General features: G+C 34.1%; 1 protein-coding gene and 1 pseudogene across 5 annotated transcripts in view; both read right to left on the reverse strand.

The window, feature by feature from the left end:
* Positions 1-22,000, reverse strand: part of Unc-13-4a (BAI1 associated protein 3) — a 301,637-nt gene that overhangs the window by 162,562 nt on the left and 117,075 nt on the right. The gene's annotated exons all lie outside the window — the stretch shown is intronic.
* LOC143348235 (protein GVQW3-like) lies at positions 13,516-14,568 on the reverse strand (annotated as a pseudogene).

Raw genomic sequence — 22,000 nt, forward strand, 5'->3', positions numbered from 1 at the left:
TGGGTAACATGTAGCCACACGTAGATTAAGAATATAAATGGTATTGAACTATGAACATGTCTTTAACAGACTGATACTAAACGCGTCACTATAACAGACTGCACAATGTAACGACGTCTTTACCAGACTGAGCTATGACAACGTCTCTCACGGACTGCCTTCTTTCTTAAAACTCTGCTCCCTATATACACAGCCGAACCCTAATAGTAAAGGGAGAGAAAAAGAGAACCCGACAAACTACCCCACAATTGTTAAATGTTTTTATTCGCGAATGATGTGGATACCATGTAGCTACACGTAGGTTAAGGATATAAATGGTATTGAACTAGGAACACGTCTTTCACAGACTGACACTAAACGCGTCACTATAACAGACTGCACAATGTAACGACGTCTTTACCAGACTGAGCTATGACAACGTCTCTTACGGACTGCCTTCTTTCTTAAAACTCTGCTCCCTATATACACAGCCGAACCCTAATAATAAAGGGAGAGAAAAAGAGAACCCGACAAGCTACCCCACAATTGTTAAATGTTTTTATTCGCGAATGATGTGGATACCATGTAGCTACACGTAGGTTAAGGATATAAATGGTATTGAACTATGAACACGTCTTTCACAGACTGACACTAAACGCGTCACTATAACAGACTGCACAATGTAACGACGTCTTTACCAGACTGAGCTATGACAACGTCTCTTACGGACTGCCTTCTTTCTTAAAACTCTGCTCCCTATATACACAGCCGAACCCTAATAATAAAGGGAGAGAAAAAGAGAACCCGACAAGCTACCCCCCAATTATTAAATGTTTTTATTCGCGAGTGATGTGGGTAACATGTAGCTACACGTAGACTAAGGATATAAATGGTATTGAACTATGAACACGTCTTTAACAGACTGACACTAAACACGTCTCTATAACAGACTGCACAATGTAACGACGTCTTTACCAGACTAAGCTATGACAACGTCTCTTACCGACCTATTTCCGACCGTACTGAATTTTTTTCTCGAAAATGCGCAAGATTTCGGGGGCATGTCTATTGACCAAAAATGATTGCAATTGACTCCCGCAACCGAAAATAATTTTTCCAAAACGATTTGAAATTTTTATTTTCCGTCGAAAAATTTCACATCTCGAATTTTTTTCTCGAAAGTGGGTAGGATTTCAGAAGTATGTCTATTCACCAAAAATTATTGTAATTGACCCCCGCAACCAAAAATAATTTTTTCAGAATTAATTAAAAATTTTTTTTTTCGTCGAAAAATTTAGGCAGCTACCCCCTGTCGATTTTTCTTAAAAATTCCTTTTTCATTTTTAGTAATTTTGTTTGACGCCCTACAGAAAAGTTGTCAAATACTTTTTTGTAAGTACCCATGAGCTCTACTTCAGAAAAAAGTTTCATTGAAATATATTCACAACTGTAGGAGTTATGGCTGTCTGAAAATAGGACCATTTTTATGGGGTTTTTCGCATTTTACGGGGCCAAGGAGCAACTTTTCCAATATTTTTAGAATTTCTACATATTATTCACTAAAATACGCGTTGATTGCTTTTTTAAACATTAAAATCGTCCAATCTGTTCAGAAGTTATGACGTTTTAAATATATGCATGAAATTTCAGGGAAGCATTTCTGGCCTCACATTAGATTTTCGGTATGGAATTTTTTTCTCGAAAATGCGTAGGATTTCGCGGGTATATGTATTGACCAAAAATGACTATAATTGACTCCCGCAACTGATAATAATTTTTTTAGAACGATTTGGAAAACTTTTTTTTCATCGAAAAATTTAGGCACCTCCTACCCCTTGTCGATTTTTCTTAAAAATTCGTTTTTCATTTTTAGTAATTTTGTTTGACGCCCTACAGAAAAGTTGTCAAATACTTTTTTGTAGGTACCCATGTCCTCTACTTCAGAAAAAAGTTTCATTGAAATATATTCACAGTTGTAGGAATTATGGCTATTTGAAAATAGGACCATTTTTATGGGGATTTTCTCATTTTGCGGAGTCAAGGACCAACTTTTCGAATATTTTTACGATTTGTACATATTCTCCACCAAAATACGCGTAGTTTGCTTTTTTAAACGTTAAAATCGTCCAATCCGTTCATAAGTTATGATGTTCTAAAGATTCGCATGAAAATTCTGGCAGACATTTCTGGCCAGAAATTAAATTTTCGGTGAGGAATTTTTTTCTCGAAACTGAGTAGGATTTCGGGGGTATGTGTAATGACCAAAAATGATTGTAATTAACCCCCGCAACTGAAAATAATTTTTCCAGAACGATTTGAAATTTTATATTTTCGCCGAAAAATTCAGCACCCCCTGTCGATTTTTCTTAAAAATCCGTTTTTGATTTTTATTAAAACGATCCTCGCTTTTAGTTGAGGAAGGCTTGTAATCTCCTCCTCGTACACTTTTGATGTAACATGACCTCATAAATAGAAATTAAGGGGTGTCAAATCTGGGGATCTTGGTGGCCAGTTTATTGGACCACCACGGGCAATCCAAACTTCGTATAGTTCATTTAATAAATTCTTAACTTCTCGAGAAATATGTGGTGGGGTATTCTCGATTTGTATATCTAAACCGAAGATAATAACATACTAAGATACCAAATGAAACTGTGAGAAGTGCTCAGAACGTCATGTCAACAGGAATGTACAGAAGTGGAAACATAAACAAAAGTCTGTATCGAGATCCATCCATCTGGGCCATAGTTAAGTGGTCGCGTACTCGCTGAATATTTAAAACCGATTTTCTCGAGAACGAAACATCAAATGAAAAAATTTTATTCCTTATTTTCGATTTGTTTTTTCATGTAGAATCACCCCCACCTCGATTCTACCACCGATGCTGGGATACCCTGTATAATCAACATCCGTAAATCTAGTGTTAACAGGACGACCAGGCTTGCACGAGACCCTGGGAAAATGGAAAAATAGAAAGCTTAAAACTAACCTCACATTCTATTCCCATTCATACTCTGGCAAGGGCGTAGTGGATATACAATGACCGCTACAGTATAACTAAAAGAAATACAGTATTGTCTCTATAGAAGCGACGTTCTCGGGGCTCAACGCTCGGCTATATCGTGGACGAGAAACGATTCTTGTAGAAAAGAACAGCGAGCATATGACAAAGAGGGACTGAGCGCCCGAGCATCGCCGAATTTGCTATCGCTTCCTTTGCTTCGGGTCGGCTGTAGCGAAACACAGGCGATGTTTATGCGAGCCTATACCGAATCGGTGTTCTAATTCTGACCTCTACCTCTCTTGGTAGAGGTCGTAGAATGAAATACTGATTATATAGGCTCCCGTAAACATCGCCTGTGTTTCGATACAGCCGACGTGGAGTGACCTGAGCGATGCATGCCTTTGATCGCTTATTGCGTTAGTAAATGGGATCTAAATTGTATATCGTATTTGGTGTCATTTTAATCAGAAAAGTGTCACGAAGATGTTGATGAAGTTTGAAAAAAGAAAGAACAAAAGTAAAGATAAATTTCGTTGTTGATTTATTATTGTATATGTACTAGTTAAATCGTATCATAACTTCAGTACATACAGGGTGTTCGGCCACCTCTGGGAAAAATTTTAATGGGAGATTTTAGAGGCCAAAATAAGACGAAAATAAAGAATACCAATTTGTTGATTGAGGCTTCGTTACAATGTTATTAACGTTTAAAGTTCCGCCAATACTGAATTTTTTTCTCGAAAGTGGGTAAGATTTCGGGGGTATGTCTATTCACCGAAAACGATTATAATTGACCCGCGAACCGAAAATAATTTTTCCAGAACGATTTGAAACTTTTCAATTTCGCCGAAAAATTTAGGCACCTACCCCCTGTCGATTTTTCTTAAAAATTCGTTTTTGATTTTTAATAATTTCGCTTGACGTTCTACAGAAAAGTTGTTTAATACTTTTTTGTAGGTACCTATGGGCTCTACTTCAGAAAAAAGTTTCATTGAAATATATTCACTATTATAGGAATTATGGCTGTTTGAAAATTGGACCATTTGTATGGGGTTTTTCTAACATTACGGGGCCAAGGAACAACCTTTCGAATATTTTTATAATTGTTACATATTCTACACTAAAATACGTGGCGTTTGGCTTTTTGAACATTAAAATCGCCCAATCCGTTCAGAAGTTATGGTGTTTTAAAGATTCGCATGAAATTTACGGGAAGCATTTTTGGCCTGAAATTATATTTTCGGTAAGGAATTTTTTTCTCGAAAATGGTTAGGATTTCGAGGGTATGTCTATTGACCAAAAATGTTTATAATTGGTCCCTGCAATCAAAAATAATTTTTTTAGAACGATTTAAGATTTTTTAATTTTGTTGAAAAATTTCACACCTTCTCGAATTTTTTTCTCCAAACTGGGTGGGATTTCCGGGGTATATCTATTCATCAAAAATGATTATAATCGACCCTTGCAATCGGAAATAATTTTTTTAGAACGATTTAAAATTTTTTAATTTTTTTGACAAATTTCACACCTTCTCGAATTTTTTTCTCCAAACTGGGTAGGATTTCCGGGGTATATCTATTCATCAAAAATGATTATAATCGACCCTTGCAACCGAAAATAATTTTTCCAAAACGATTTAAAATTTTTCAATTTAATTGTTAATAACTTTTTAACGAAGCCTCTATCAACAAATTGGTATTCTTGATTTTCGTCTTATTTTGACCTCCAGAATCTCCCATTAAAATTTTTCCCAGGGGTGGCCAAACACCCTGTATATGTATGTATCACTCGTTTACTGCAATAGTGATACGACTCGAAAAGATATAACTTGTGAATTTAAACTGTTTAACCAACTTATTTTACTCTGAGTTGTCTCACGATTTCAGCAAATAAATGATAGGTCAATTAAATTACATTTCCTTTGTTCAGACGAGGATACACTTTAAAGAAAGGACAAATGTATATTATAATTTATGAAAAACAATAATAAAAATTATGTTGTACTTGATCTTAGTTAAATCAGAAAACTTCCACAAACATGTTAAAAGTTTCAAAACAAGAAAAGGAAAAATAAAAAATTTGTATTATTGCACTAGTGTTGCCTTAGTAATTTGAACCCGTATCGTATGACAATGTTCGACGACCAATCGTCAAGCGCGCCGCTATTTTGGGGAATCGCCCATAGGAAGGCACACTCGCCGGTACAGCGAGTGCTGGGTTCCAACAGTACGCAGTGGGGATAAGTAGAGGGGATACGATATTTGCCTATATCGTGGACGAGTTCTGAACTTATATAGAGACAATACTGTACTGTCAAAAGAGCTCAAACGTACATTACTCGAACATCGAATAACAAACATGTATTATTGGAAGAAACGAGTCTTCTGGCCTATTCTTAAAGTATGCATTTACAATATTATCATTGTTGACACAAGTTGCGTTTGTTAATGTTTTCAACGCTCAACGTTTTATTATAAAAGCATTCAAACAGTCGCAGTTTATAATCGCATCGATCAATCGAATGGATAATTAGCAACCCATTATCGACTCATTGTTAAATCTGACGATTAAGTTTTCGCAAAAATTTTGTTCCCTGAAGCATTTCATTTCCGGGGCATTCTCGTGCTTTATTAAAACGAAGCAGTATTTAATATAGACCCTGATCGATAAATAAGTATATTGCGCTGGTATGTGTATTATCTGGAATCTGATCAAACCAATGCAAGTGAAATACGTTTAATCAGCTGCGCGATAGAGAACTGCAGTTCCGTAATAATTGCAAGAATTTATTGATCCGAACGTCGACACGCGTACAGTTAGTGTTTCACCAATCATATTCTACAGCAGAGGAAACGCAAATTTTGAAATTCCCCGAGTCGTCTTCGTTTCGAATGACTTTCTTATCGAAACGCAATACTCGATATCCAGAACGTGACGAACCTGTTGGTTTTTCTTTTTAACTTGTATTTCGTCGCGTTTGTGTCGCGAAACGACCAACCGAATATCGAAGGTTCGCCATTATTTACGGAAGAAAAATGCGATCGAGGCGAATACGAGATCCCGTGTAACGTTTCACGATCGAACGTTCTAATTGAAAGCTGACAAATGGAATCGGTTTAAAATATTGCAATATAAAATGTACAACCAACGCTCAAACTTTTCAAAATAGAACGCGGAATTATTTTCATTCACTGAAATATTTCGGTTTCGCGTTATATCTCGATATAAAATATTAACAAAATATAAAATGCAACCGTGCAACGTTTCGAGACCCGAAAAATAGACTGAGCTCGAAATGTATGTAAAACGAAGCAGATAACTGACGCGCTAAATCTACAAAATAAAATTGATGAATTCAGACGGTGAAAAGTGATTCGCTTTACTTAGTCTGCAGACAAGTTTCCATCGGATTATTACTTCTTCGAGAGTTTGCAAAACCATCACTCTGGAAAGCAGTTGAGAAATGTTGACACAGTCAGACGGTATTCGAGAGAATTCTTACTTGATTTAAAGAGTTTTTGTAAAAGAGGGATCAGAAAATTAGTGGACGGACGGAGAATTATTGCAGAAAATGAGGGAAAATAGATTTGTAATTAATGATTATAAATAATTGAACCTTTTAAAAAAGAGAAATATACTGGATGTTTTTAACAATATGCAGTTGACATTTGAAATTACAGGCAAAGATTGTATTGAAAATTTAATAAATATCACGGCATTTGGAGGCAGTAATTAGGACGAATGGTGGTAAAACAAAATATTAATTCTTCTATATTATATGTTTTATAAAATATCCACTTTTGTCTCTTTACAATTCTGTATATTAGTCATTAAATGCAATTTACTTCTATAAAAACGAAAATATTCTTTTAAATTTTTTATTAAATAGCCTAAGTGCGTTATAGATACATAATAAATAAAGTTTACTTATACAGGGTGGTCGCTGGGAAAAAGTTTAAAAAGTTATTTTAAAAAATAACTTTTTTAAAAAATAACTTTTTAACAAAGCCTTAATCAACAAATTAGTATTCTTGATTTTCGTCTTATTTTGGCCTCTAGAATTTCTCATTTAAATTTTTCCCAGGGTTGGCCGAACACCCTGTATAACAATAGTACTATTTTGATTAATATCCATTTATAGCTATTTCCACTACTTGTCCACTTAATTTTGTCCCTGACTATACAGGGTGTTCCGGTTATTATTAGCGAGCGATTTTTTCAAAAACTATTTCAATTAGAAAAAAATAAAAGAGAACAAAATTGCATAGTTTCTTATAACCAATAGGTCAGTTTATAACAATTTGACATATTTACATTATTTTTCAAGAAATGAAGGCTGAAGGAGGTAAAACATCTCATTTATTTATGGAACGACCTATTAATTTTAGTTAGTTTATACTGAAAGATATTTTAAATGAAATGTTAATATATTTCAGTAGATGGAACGAGATCTTATTTCGAATATCTGAGGCATTTGCAAACTTTTTAATTTCATTTAATACTTGCGCTCTCGGTCATAATTGATTCAGAAACATTTAAAACGTCACGTCAATCCCACAATAATTATTATTTGAAATATTTCGTGTATCATAAAAGCTACAAAACATAAATTCAGAATTCAAAGTTTCGCTATATTTTTATTTATCAAGATTTTAACTTCTAGCCAATAAAGCATTTTAAAAAAACCCCCATTAAACAGGAAGCTATAGCAACCACATTTTTTAATGTTTTTGGATAGAAACGATACTTATATCTAGCGAATCTCGATACAAAATAGCCTACCTACAGCTAAATAAAAAAATCACAAAACGAATCGAAAAAATGAGTCTTTACATATCCCCTTGAATCGCAGTAAATTACATCCTCTTTGTTAAAAATAATATACATAGTCGATGATACAATACTTCGTAATAATTACTCTACGTTTAAACCTCTAGTCTTTCCAAACGGTCGATACGGTTCTACAAAATCTCGAAGCCGGTTGGCTGGTTTTGCGAATTCGATGTAGCCATGATAATTAGCATCCGGTGTTTCCCAGGTCTGCAGAGTTTGCTTGCCTTTAAACCCCCTGCAGCTCCTTTCCATTGGCCCATTTTCCTCGGGGGGCCTGTTACCATCCGTTACTCCCTCTTTACCACGACGATAGTTTTGTAAACAACCTAGCCGCGAAACTCACGTAACAATTTCGCAACTACGCCTCACCTAAATCCACGATCGTGTCACGATTTCTCCCCGTGACACGTCGCAACCGTGACGACGCTCTACGACCGCGATTAATTAACCGTTTAACCGATACTGCTTCAAGATCGACGACACTGTTACTGCTTCCCGGGCGATATTGGTTTCCTGGTGTTTTCCAGCACCGATAAATAGGGATCTCGTCGATTGTCGTTCAAATCAAATACAAGGACCCATTGAACCGTGATGGATTTCATGTTATACGCATCTTATAAGGAGAGCAAGACCTTCTTCAAACTTTGCACATTTGAAGATTTAGTTATCCAGTTTAAGAATTACAGGGACAGATACACAATAATTTTTTAAATATCAATGATTAAAACTTCGTTAGTATCGATAAATATAATTTTAATTTATCAAATTGCAATTACAACCATGGTATCTATATAAAATTTTTATATTTTTAACACTAGATTTACGGGCATTGATAGCACGTATATTTATTGATACCTCTCATGTTGACGATTACCTTAAAATACGATTTTTCTTTTAATTAGAATATGTATTCATGCCATTGCATCAATCAAATTCAACATAAATTGCTAAAAAATAATATTTACGTATTCTGCAATTTAAAATATGGAATCTGACATCCGTCAAATTGACGGCATCCGTAAATCTAGTGTTAAATACAGGGTGGTCGGCCACCCCTGGAAAAAATTTTAATGGGAGATTCTAGAGACCAAAATAAGATGAAAATCAAGAATAACAATTTGTTGATGGAGGCTTCGTTAAAAAGTTATTAACGTTTAAAGTTCCGCTCGTACTGAATTTTTTTTTAGAAAGTGGGTAGGATTTCGATGCTAGGTCTATTCACCAAAAATTATTATAATTGACCCTTGCAACCGAAAATAATTTTTCCAGAACGATTTGAAATTTTTTTTTTCGCCGAAAAATTTCAGCATGTTCTCGAATTTTTTTCTCGAAAGTGAGACCTACCCCCTGTTGATTTTTCCTAAAAATTAGTTTTTCATTTTTCATAAATTTGTTTGACGTTCTACAGAAAAATTGTTTAATACTTTTTTATAGGTACCTATGGGCTCTGCTTCAGAAAAAAATTTCAATGAGATACTTTTACTATTATAGGAGTTATGAACATTTGAAAATTGGACCATTTTTATGGAATTTTTCTCATTTTTCGGGGTCAAGGATCAACTTTTCGAATATTTTTACGATTTCTACATATTCCTCACCTAAATACGCGTTGTTTGCTTTTTTAAACATTAAAATTGTGCAATCCGTTCAGAAGTTATGACATTCTAAAGATTCGCATGACATTTCAAGGAAGTATTTCTGGCCTCACATTAGATTTTCGGTAAAGAATTTTTTTTCTCGAAAGTGCGTAGGATTTCGGGGGTATGTGTATTCACCAAAAATGCTTGTAAGTGACCCCTGCAACTGAAAATAATTTTTTCAGAACAATTTGAAACACATGAAATTTCAGGAGAATCATTCATTCATGATCAGACATTATATTTTCGATAACGAATTTTTTTCTTGAAAGCGCGTAGGATTTCAAGGGTATACGTATTTACCAAAAATGATTGTAATTGAGCCTCGCAACCAAAAATAATTTTTTCAGAATGATTTGAAATTTTTTAATAACTTTTTAATGAAGCATCAGTTAAGAAATTGATATTCTGGATTTTTGTCTTATTTTGACCTCCAGAATCTCACATTAAAATTTTTACCAGGTGTGGTTAAACACCCTGTATAACATTTTAGGGGCAAATACTCAATAATTTTTTAAGTATCAATGATTGAAACTTCATTATGGTCAACAAACATAATTTTAATTTATCAAATTGTAATTACCATCATGGTATCAATGTCAAATTTTGATATTCTTATATATGTTATAAATTTTGGTAAATACAAAGCCACTTTATTTAACTTAATTAGCATTTTTATGTGTGAATTTCATTATTTAAATTTATCTATATTAAGAGAAAAAAACTTATGTAATCATCGAGAATCGAACTTGGACCAAATGGGTAGAACTCCCTTACTTCACTATCACGCCCCATGGTTGTTATTGCAATTTAATAACTTAAAATTATATTTATAGATAATGAAAATTTAATTATTAATATTTAAAAAATTATTATCTACCCCTATAATGTTATATATTCTTAAACCAGATAACTATATCTACAAGTATGCAAAATTTCAACAAAATCGATAACTCGAAGGTCTTGCCCTCTCCTTGTTAGATGTTGTCCTATTTAGTACTGTAAACTGAAGGAAATAAATATTTCGATATGTATATTTTAATATTTGTTATATTTTATATCCTGAATATTATACGAAATTTTACGAATGTAATCCTAAATATGGGATTCTAAACTAAACAAACATTCGTTGCAAATCGTAGTTAACGATATAACTACTACCTTTCTCACGTTTATTCGTTAAAAGGGGATAGTAAAGTCTTAAAAACGAGCCGCGGAAAAAGACTGAATGAACGTGAAATACTCAGAATATTAAAATTAGAGAAAGAATACAGAAATCATGAGATAGGTTCTTATGAATTTATTAAAAAATCTTCTGGTCGTCCGCAAAGTTTAACTGCTCGCGAGAAATATCACATTTTTAAGAAAAATAACAGAAATTTAAATATACTTCCGAGTTATAATAACCTTAATAATATAATATTTACATGTGCTGTTACTGAAATTTGCTTTATTAATATTATCGAAATTCAATCCAAGCAAAACTTGTTCCGAAGATTCTAATAAAGCATTTTGCTAAAACATCCAATAGTACGCGTACAAAAATGTCTCTTCTCAAAATTCAATAATTAAAATTTTTATCTTTTTATATTATTATCTTCCACAGTCCGTTATCGATTGAAATTGTACAAAAATCTCCACCGTTATACATTTTTCAGATTTTTTTATCAAAAAAAAAAAAAAAAAAAAAAAAAAAAAATATCTGAAACGTCCATCTGTCGTTCGTAGTTCGGCGCAGGAACGAACGGTTGTCAGCGACATGGAACAAAGTTTAACGAGTTTCGTTACAATCTATAAAGTATGGTAATGAGCAGAAGAAAAAAACGTGTCGCTTCGGTTTTCATTAACGGGAACGCGAAGAGTATTCCACGGGGACCGAGAAACTTCGAACGAGTGACGCTTGGAACCGAAACGAACGACGGAATGTAATTTGTTTATCATCGACTTTGGAACGCTCGAATCCTGGTCGAGCTTTAACAGGTCTAACTTCATTAAAACTTTCCCTGGTGACTTCCATGTACCATTAAGTCGTGTTAATAAACATTTGTCGAAGGTTTGGATTACGGGAATCATGCTGGAACACAGCGGGCAGAGTTTTCCACTCGTACCACGGATTTCTATTCTATCGAAATAACTCTTTGGCCCTCATTAAAGGACACCCTATATAACTCAGTCAATTTTTATTATTTTGGAAATCAATTTTTCTTGTCGTCCTCATTGATTACGCAGAACAACAAAATTATTGGAACGAGCAATATCTATTAATGGATAAATTATTTATTCACATGATACATGACGTCATTTCGTTTTCATAAAGAATTGTATTAACTTTAATTACCTAATAAAGTATCGTTGTTGAACATACAAATGTAAACTTAAGTTGTTGAAAAATTTGTGAGGTTAAGGATTAAACCTGTTGAAGATGAAGCTTCAGGTTTACGACTCGCGTTTAAATCTAATGGCGCCACTTATGCATATGTTACATAACCTGTTAAAATTCATTCGTGCTGTGGAAAACGAACTGTACACCTCACTTCGTTTTTATCTTTATTTCAATACAAATGAGAACTTCAGTTGTTGAAAAATTTGTGAGGTTATGAATTAAAACTGTTGAAGATGAAGCTTTAGGTTTACGACTTGCGTTTATATCTAATGGCGCCACTTATGCATATGTTACATAACCTGTTAAAATTCATTCGTGCAGTGGAAAACGTGCTGTATACCTCACCTCGTTTTTATCTTTATTTCAATACAAATGAGAACTTAAGTTGTTGAAAAATTTGTGAGGTTAAGGATTAAACCTGTTGAAGATGAAGCTTTAGGTTTACGACTCGCGTTTATATCTAATGGCGCCACTTATGCATATGTTACATAACCTGTTAAAATTCATTCGTGCAGTGGAAAACGTGCTGTACACTTCACCTCGTTTTTATCTTTATTTCAATACAAATGAGAACTTAAGTTGTTGAAAATTTGTGAGGTTAAGGATTAAAACTGTTCAAGATGAAGCTTTAGGTTTACGACTCGCGTTTAAATCTAATGGCGCCACTTATGCATATGTTACATAACCTGTTAAAATTCATTCGTGCAGTGGAAAACGTGCTGTACACCTCACCTCGTTTTTATCTTTATTTCAATACAAATGGGAACTTCAGTTGTTGAAAAATTTGTGAGGTTATGAATTAAAACTGTTGAAGATGAAGCTTTAGGTTTACGACTTGCGTTTATATCTAATAGCGCCACTTATGCATATGTTACATAACCTGTTAAAATTCATTCATGCAATGGGAAACGAGATGTACACTTCTCGTGTTTGCCGCTATATTTAAACGCTAACATTATTTCTGTATTCCACATGCTTATTCCACTCTACCGAGCCATTCCTTTCCAAAAGAAACGTATAACTAAAAGTAAATAACGAGACACAAAATATTCGAATCGCCGAAGTGTTATAATATTCGAACATAGAAAAAATCCAACAAGTGGCTACAAGTTCATTTTTAAAATCGTCAATTTCGATTCGATAAATTCGTTCAAAATCGCGGTGTTTTCTTAACAAAATTCGTGCGAACAATAAAGGCGATAATAAATAATAACAAAATTTAATCGCGATCCCGTAACGAACAAGGTGAGTAAGATTCTAGCGGAATAATTGCTTTCGAGAGAGTTTCAGAAAGTTATCGATAAAAGTAGCATTTCCCCGGCACCCGTCCTTTCCGATTCCCATCGTTCCTTCCTTCTGACGATATCCTGGAGCAATAATTGCCCCGAGGAGCTCTTTTCCTGCAACGAGCGTATCCTACCGTGAATTTTACAAATGTATCACACAACCGGGAATGCTACAGAAAAGCAACGGAAACCGATTTCAGGTGTAGATTGAAAGCTTCTTTCTTGGAAATCTCGTTTCACATAGTGCACTTTCGCCATTATAATGCGAATCGAGGATAATTTGTAACTTCATTATATTTATTAGATCCAAGTACAAGGTCTGTTCAAAAAATAACCGAACTATTTTAAAAAATTTTTTTTATTTAATGCACAACTTATTGCTCTTTGTCTCCTTTAAAGTACTCCTTCTCTATTCACACACTTGTTCCGGCGATGTTTCCATTTTACGGTGCATTCCTGGAAAGCTTCTTTTGGAACATCCTTCAACGCCTGTGACGAATTTTTCTTAATGTCCTCAATTGAGTCAAAACGGCGTCCTTTCAGTACTGATTTTAATTTTGGGAACAAGAAGAAGTCGCAGGGAGCATGTTCTGGAGAATAGGGGGGTTAAGGGAGGGCAGTCATCTGATTTTTGGCACAAAACTAGCGAATTAACAAGGCTGAGTGGGCAGGCGCATTGTCATGGTGAAGGAACCATTGTCTCGCCACAACTGTGGTCTCTTTTTGCAAATTTTTTCGCGCAACCTTTTTAAAACGCCTTCACAGTACTGAGCGTTGATTGTTTGACCTTGAGGCAAAAATACAAAATGCACAGCTCCGTTGAAATCGAAAAAAACGGTGAGCATCACCTTGACAGAGGATCGAACTTGTGCTTTTTTTGAGCGTGGAGATCCTTTATTAACCCACTGTGATGACTTTCGTCTCAATGTCGTATCCATAAACCCAACCCTCGTCCCCCGTGATGATCCCTTAAATGAATGTTTCATCATCGTCGGCTTTTTTAAGGAGTTCCTGGCAAACGTTCACTCGATGTTCCTTCTGCACTTCGGTCATCAAACGAGGAACAAACTTTACTGCAACTCGATGCATGTTTAATTTTTCAGTCAAAATCTCATGACATGACCCAATTGATACTCCAACCTCTTCTGCAAGTTCTCTGATAGTCAAACGACGATTAATACACACAAGATCTTTGATTTTCTGATTGTGAATGTCATCAGTTGAAGTCGAAGGCCTTCCTGATCGAGGATCATCTTCAATTGATCGACGACCAGTTTTAAATCTGATAAACCATTCGTAACACTGCGTACGAGAGAAAGCATCACTTCTGTAAGCTTGTTTCAAAAGTTCAAACGATTCCGTTTCCCCAGGTTGAATCGATTTGAATGTTTTCCCCAGTTTCACGCAAAATTTCACGTTGTATCGTTGCTCTCGTAACTCGGGCATTGCGAAAATCGCCACGAACAGTGAGTACGTTGCACTCGAATAGCAATAACTTGGAAACCAAACAAGATGTAAACAATTTGTAAAAAAATCAGTTACACGGAAGATTATGACAATTGCAGTGCTGTCAACTGTTCGTTGCTATGACGATACACAAACACACAACTAAAGAAGTTCGGTTATTTATTGAACAGACCTCGTATATGCAGGTTAAATTTTAGGTTAAGCAATTATTCATTGCTTGATGGATCCCGATGGATTATATCAATATCAAATTTTAGACATAAACCTGCAATAACCACAACCACGGACTAAAGCCACATGAATCAGTGGTTCATCTATGATGTAATTATTTTGTCTAATTTAAGAGTATACGTGGTCAGAAATATGATAGACTAAAATTATGTACCTATAACGTTATTTGTTTTCTATTAATTTAAACAATGTTCAAATTATTCTTTAAGATAGTAATAACAGGACAAATGGGCACAGAAAAAGCTTGTGTCTATTTATTTTATTATCTTTTATTAGATGTTGAGAGTCATTATTTGGAATTTAAAGAAATATGTACAATTAGTTTCTGACTCTGAAATAACTTAGAACAATCAGAAAATTGTTATACTTTTTAAATCGACCGATAATGTTTTCACATAATTCTTAATATACAATTTTTGTTGCGTCTGTGTCTGTATTATTAACAATAGATTTCGTTAATAACAAGTACATATTTCCACACAAGTTCGCCAACTTTGTATCCTATTTATTTTTGAACATTGTTTCAGTAAACAACGCATAAACTTCAAGTTTAAAAACTATTACTTAAATTAAGTACAAGTTTTAAAATCATAAATAGATATTTTTTAAACAACGTTTAATAATATTTAAAAGGTTAGAATATAATCACAATGCAATTCTATTTCAAGGAGCTCGCAAAAAATTTTACGAAATTTGAAAAATACTAATTTAGACTATCTTATTTGAATAGATTTGAAAATTGACGCTAAATGGTTGTTCCAAAACGTTAAACGGAAAAAATAAATTACATTCAACGTTCTGGATTTGTTATATTTATTATGTAACAATGCTTATTCGTGAAAAATTTCTTTTTACGATAATTCGCATTTAACCTCCCTCGAGTTACCTATTTCCTCGAAGAAAATTCATTTTTACAGCATCCGTTGCTTGCTTCCGCACAAAAAGTCTCGATCGAATTAATTTATCTCAATAGGTTGCGCAATAATTCTTCAATATTTCTTTAATGATCTATCTCATTATATCCTCAATGATGTCTCTGAGACTGTTCGGAGTATTCTACCGCTGGAGGCAAACGTCGATAATTAACGGTGCCCTTCGGAAATTTGATTATTTATCCGAGCAACGGCCAACCTCTTAAAACTCGTTCTTCACTATCAAAATTAGATTCGACCATCGCCACGAGGTTTGCTTTACATCATTAAATTGTGCGAGAGCCGATCGTGACATTGAAACTGAGACGCGAAATGCTTTTATCGGAAAGAGCTCTTGCTTCTTTTCATTAGAAATCTCCTTTTCGAGATTCAGAATGTAATGTGATCGGTTGCTACGCTTGAAAATCAACACGTAACACAAATAATATAATCGTAAAGGGTTTATAAGAATGAGTACCTTTGCAATAATTTGTTAATATTACATTGATGAGGAAACTTGACTATGAAAACGATGAAAACTAGGAATACAATAAAATGAGTTCACTACGATCATTTATTCCTAACGGAAACACGTGCATACGCTCGCGGTTAGGATGAGACTAAGAAGATGGCCGCCAACTTGGCCACCACGAGGTACCGATCGTCAGGCCCATGATTGATGCGCGCGCATGTCAATCATGAGCAGATGCCCAATTTCGGTCTTGAGCGAATCTTTTTTTGAGTTGATCTTAATTGTTTCTCTACACATTAACACTTTCACTGCCGCGTCACCCACATATGGGTTTTACCATTGTGATACTAGAAAAATTAATTCTCGAATTAAGATGTTGAGGGAAATAAATTTGAATGGAATTTCTGAATTTTAACAAGGTTACAAGAATAAATACTGAAATAAATTGTAAGATACGTAGCTTACAATGGTCTAAAATCAAAATTTTACTTTTGTAGAATATTATATGGTTTTGATCTGGCAGTGAACGTGTTAATATTCGTCATACTATTTCTGTTTGTATGTTTTATTTATATTTTGACTCGTTCAAACATATATCAAACATTTGTATCAAACTTTCTGAGAAAACCAACAGACATTATCTTGCTCTTGCACTTATTATATGGATACATTATATGGAAAAGTTACTGAATATTTTCATATATTCGATTGCTTTTTTGTTAATAAAAAAAAAAGTATTGCATATATCGCAGTTATCTTAGTTCATGCTATAGAGAGACCAGTTCTAAAGATACTGCATAAATTTGATGTTGATATCTTGAATAGTTTTCATGTTATTGTCTCCACAATCGAAAAATGTAGTTTCGTGAAAAACAGCTATAACTTCGTTAGTTTTCCGAATTTCAATTTAATATTTGGTAGATATATTTCCGGGACTCTGTGCATACTAAAAGAAAACGCAAAAAAGAAATTCGATTTTTTTAATCCCGCAAAGGAGTGGTCCCTCAAACGATCGATTTCTGTTTAAATTGACTTGCGCCATACTATTTCACTCTGTAAATATATTTTATTCACATACTGACTCGTTCAAACGTATATCATTTGGTTTTATCCGAGTATTCTGAATATCGTATTTTGTACGATGGGCAAACATTTCGAAAGAAAATATTATTTGATTGAAAGAAACAAATATTATGACGTGTACATTTTGAAAATTCTCTTTTGCTTTGTGTTTGCTCTCGTCGAGCTATTTCCAAATTGACGAAGCTAGCTTAAAATATCGTACTCATGGTTCGTCGATATTCATGCTTTAGAAACTCCAATTTTTATTTTCTTCTTTTTACGATTAACAAAGGAATCTTGTAATGACGGATTAAAAGCGATCGAGCCTGCGAGGATAGTTTTGTTCACTCAAAGTTTCCGATGAACTTTGTAGTTACTGGTACAATTAATTGGCGCAAGATTGAAGACGTAATTAACCGAGTGGATTGAAGTGTATTTAGGTCGGATTTAGTATGCAACTAGTCGTCATGTTGATTAAAGTGCAGCTAATTCTGAGCTTTTTGGAAATTAGCACACCGATGCACCAGAAACTGATGCATTTACAAAAATTTTCCGATTTCAAGTGACGAATAATAACTGCCACTATTTCTGATTATGGGAAAAATTCCGTTTTGTAGAGCACGTGCAGCTTTTTGATTAAAACGTGTGGGGATTTTTCCTCCCATCAAAACACATTTAATTAGCACGAGACTTTGTTACAGACAAAAGACACACGGTTACGAAAAATGTAAGTAATAACTCTAGGTGACGCAGAAACAAATGGCGCTTTATTTCTAACAAAACGAAACATTTTTACCTGCGGATATTAATTTTCCTGGTTTCATGACATAACGATATTTCCTTATCTTCTACTATTCAGGGAGTCCAGCCACCGCGGCGAAAAATTTTAATGGAAGATGAGCAAGAATATCAATTTCTTGATTGAGGCTTCAATTTGATTGAGTTATTAAAAAATTAAATTAAAACATTTTAAATCACTCTGAAAAAATTATTTTTGGTTGCGGAGGTCAATTACAATCATTTTTGGTGAATAGACATATCCCCGAAATCTTACGCCCTATCGAGAAAAAAATTCGAGTAGGTGGACAAATTTTTCGACAAAATTAAAAAATTTCAAATCGTCCTGGAAAAATTATTTTTGTTTGCGGGGGTCTATTACAATCATTCTTGGTGGATACACATAACCCCGAAATCCTATGTACTTTCGAGAAAAAAATTCGAGTAGGTGGACAAATTTTTCCACAAAATTAGAAAATTTCAATTCGTTCTGGAAAAAATATTTTTGCTTGTGGGGGTTAATTACAATCATTCTTGGTGGATACACATACCCCTGAAACCCTATGTACTTTCGAAAAAAAATTCTTTACCGAAAATATACTGTGTGGCCAGATATGTTTCTTACAAAAATCTCTGTGAAGAAACTTTATACGTTAATAACTTTTTAATAAAGCCTCAGTCAAGAAATTGATATTCTTGATTCCATTAAAATTTTTCCCAGGGGTGGCCGAACACCCTGTATACTTCTGAAGAACTGTATTTCTCACAGTCGAGTTTTGAAAAATATTTACCAGTGCTCAGGAACGTATTTACAATTGCATTAAAATTTTCCATTAATTTCATTATCATTCTGATAAGAAATATTTAAATTATTCTTTAGTTTTGTTTTACGAACAATAATACTAAATTCGATCAAATAACAGAGTAACCAATTTCGAACGAACCCCGAAGCTGTTATTAAAGCATAACCTGACTACTTTGATCAGCACGTTATTTATTATTGCTCTTAGCTTTCGAAATGTTACGAAATTGATTTCCTCCCTGTTATTTGGACAGCATTAAGACCCCTATGCATTCACCGCGTCCAAACGAGATTCTCGAGTTCCTCGTTTAAACAGCTAATAAGAACTGGGTCGTCGTCAACTTCCCAAACGCGAAAAACTTCATCCACGAAATCGTCCCTCCTCGACCTTCTTTCCCTCGTCCTGGGCAGGATTTATCGACAGACGAACGCCGGGGAGGGGGAGGGGGCTAGCACAACAGATGGCTACCTTCGTTCTGCCATGCTCAAAGAATTTCTTCCGGCAGAAATGTCCTGAATATATCCCGAGGGTGAAGGAAAGGCAGCCACCGTCGTGATGTTTGCGAAACAATTCAAAGGGACGCGAGAGAAGAGATTCCTTCAGCCGGGAAACAAGACGAGCAACTCGGATGAAAGAAGCAAGGGAGCGTAGATTTTTCTTCGGCACTGCACGAGCCAATTTCATTAGGCGTGCCACGTATTCTTGCTTTTCAACGCTCCGTCTATAATAGTCAAGTGCTTCGAGCAATTTCGGCTGTCTTTTTACTTCGCATTCTTCTCCCAAGAGGCTCTTCGACTTTCTGAACGCGCGAGATAGTACTTTGGGCTGCCTAAATAGCGACTCGTAACACTCTAACATTCTTGTACTTGAAAACGCCTTAGAACGTGCATCTAACGAGGAGGATGCAAGTTCTTCGGGTCATTGATTTAGATGTAATCATCCGGCTCAAGAAAATATAGCATTATGAGGACAACTACTGAATAGTTTTCGAAATATTCGCGATTGAAGCTTTATTATTGCCTTGACTATTTAGTTCAAGTAATTAACTATTACTGTTATGGCTTATGAGCAACATCCAAAGATTCCTGCATGTAACTACTACTTTTTGTTATAGTCCATTTTTTATTTTGTGTTACTTTATCGACCATGAAAATTTATAATTTTAAGTAAGTTAAATAAAATAGAAAAAGCATGTTTGTACGATAAGAACCACTGCTGTAATCAACAATAAGTTAGTACTTTCTTATATTTATTCTGTGATGAATGGTTTTCTCATTATATTCCGTTGTTGTTATAGATGGTTAACAATGATGTTGACATCAAGGCCAACGATCCAGTCAAAACCAAGGTAATGCCAAGAGGTAGGACCAATGAAACACATTTAGTATTGTAGGAGTTATGGCTGCTTGAAAATTGGACCATTTCTATGGACGTTTTCTCACTTTACGAGTTTAAGGAACAACTTTCCGAATATTCTTAGAATCTTTACATATTCTACACTAAAATACGCGTTGACTGTATTTTGGAACATTAAAATCCTCCAATCCGTTCAGAAGCTACGATGTTTTAAACAAACGTATAGGAATCATTTTTAGTCAGACATTATATTTTTGGTAATGAATTTTTTTTTCGGAAGTGCGTAGGATTTAGAGCGTATATTTATTCACCAAAAATGATTGTAATCGACCCCTAAAACTAAAAATAATTTTTCCAAAAGGATTTGAAATTTTTTAATTTTCTTCAAAAATTTGTCCACATTTCTGAATTTTTTTCTCGAAACTGGATGGGATTTCGGCGGTATGTCTATTCACCAAAAATGATTGTAATTGGCTCCTAAAACTAGAAGTAATTTTTTCATAACGATATGAAACTTTTCAATTTCACCGAAAAATTCAGGCACCTACCCACAGCGATTTTTCTTTAAAATTGGTTTTTGATTTTTAATAAATTTGGTTGGCACTATATGACAAAATTGTGTAATATTTTTTAGAAGGTATCCATGAGCTCTCCTTCATAAATAAATTTCAATGTAATACATTCACTATTATAGGAGTTATGGTCGTTTGAAAATTGGAACAGTTGTATGGAATTTTTCTCAATTTACAGGGGCAAGGAACAACTTTTCAAATATTTTTGGAATTTTTATTATTCTCCACCAAAATACGCGTTATTTGCCTTTTGAAACATTAAAATCTTCCAATCCGTTCAGAAGTTACACTGTTTTAAACAAACGCATGAGAATCATTCATGAATTTTTTTCTCGAAAGTGCGTAGGATTTCGAGCGTATATTTATTCACGAAAAATGATTGTAATCGACTCCTGAAACTAAAAATATTTTCTTCATAATGGTTTGAAATTTTTTAATTTCGTCAAAAAATTTGTCTACCTACAATCTATCGATTTTTAATAAAAATTCGTTTCTGGTTTTTAATAAATTTGTTTGACGTTCCACGCAAATGTTGTTTAATACTTTTTAAAAGGTATCCATGAGCTCTACTTCATAAATAAATTTCAATGAAATACATTCACTATTATAGGAGTTATGGTCGTTTGAAAATTGAAACAGTTGTATGGAATTTTTCTCAATTTACAGGGGCAAGGAACAATTTTTCAAATATTCTTGGAATTTTTATTATTCTCCACCAAAATACGCGTTATTTGCCTTTTGAAACATTAAAATCCTCCAATCCGTTCAGAAGTTACGATGTTTTAAACATACGCATGAAATTTCAGGGAAACATATCAATGGTATGGTCAGACATTATATTTTTGGTAATGAATTTTTTTCTCGAAAATGCGTAGGATTTCGGGCATATGTTTATTCACCAAAAATGATTGTAATCGGCTCTTGAAACTAAAAATATTTTTTTCATAAAGGTTTGAAATTTTTTAATTTCGTCGAAAAATTTGTCTACCACCTATCGATTTTTAATAAAAATTCGTTTCTGGTTTTTAATAAATTTGTTTGACGCTCCACGCAAATGTTGTTTAATACTTTTCTGTAGGTATCCATGAGCTCTACTTCATAAATAAATTTCAATGCAATACATTCACTATTGTTGAAGTTATGGTCGTTTGAAAATTGGGCCATTTTTGTGGGGGTTTTCTCGCATAACGGGGTTAAGAAACAACTTTTCGAACATTCTTAGAATTT

The sequence above is a fragment of the Colletes latitarsis genome, chromosome 11 (assembly GCF_051014445.1).
Source record: "Colletes latitarsis isolate SP2378_abdomen chromosome 11, iyColLati1, whole genome shotgun sequence".
Lineage (NCBI taxonomy): Eukaryota > Metazoa > Arthropoda > Insecta > Hymenoptera > Colletidae > Colletes > Colletes latitarsis.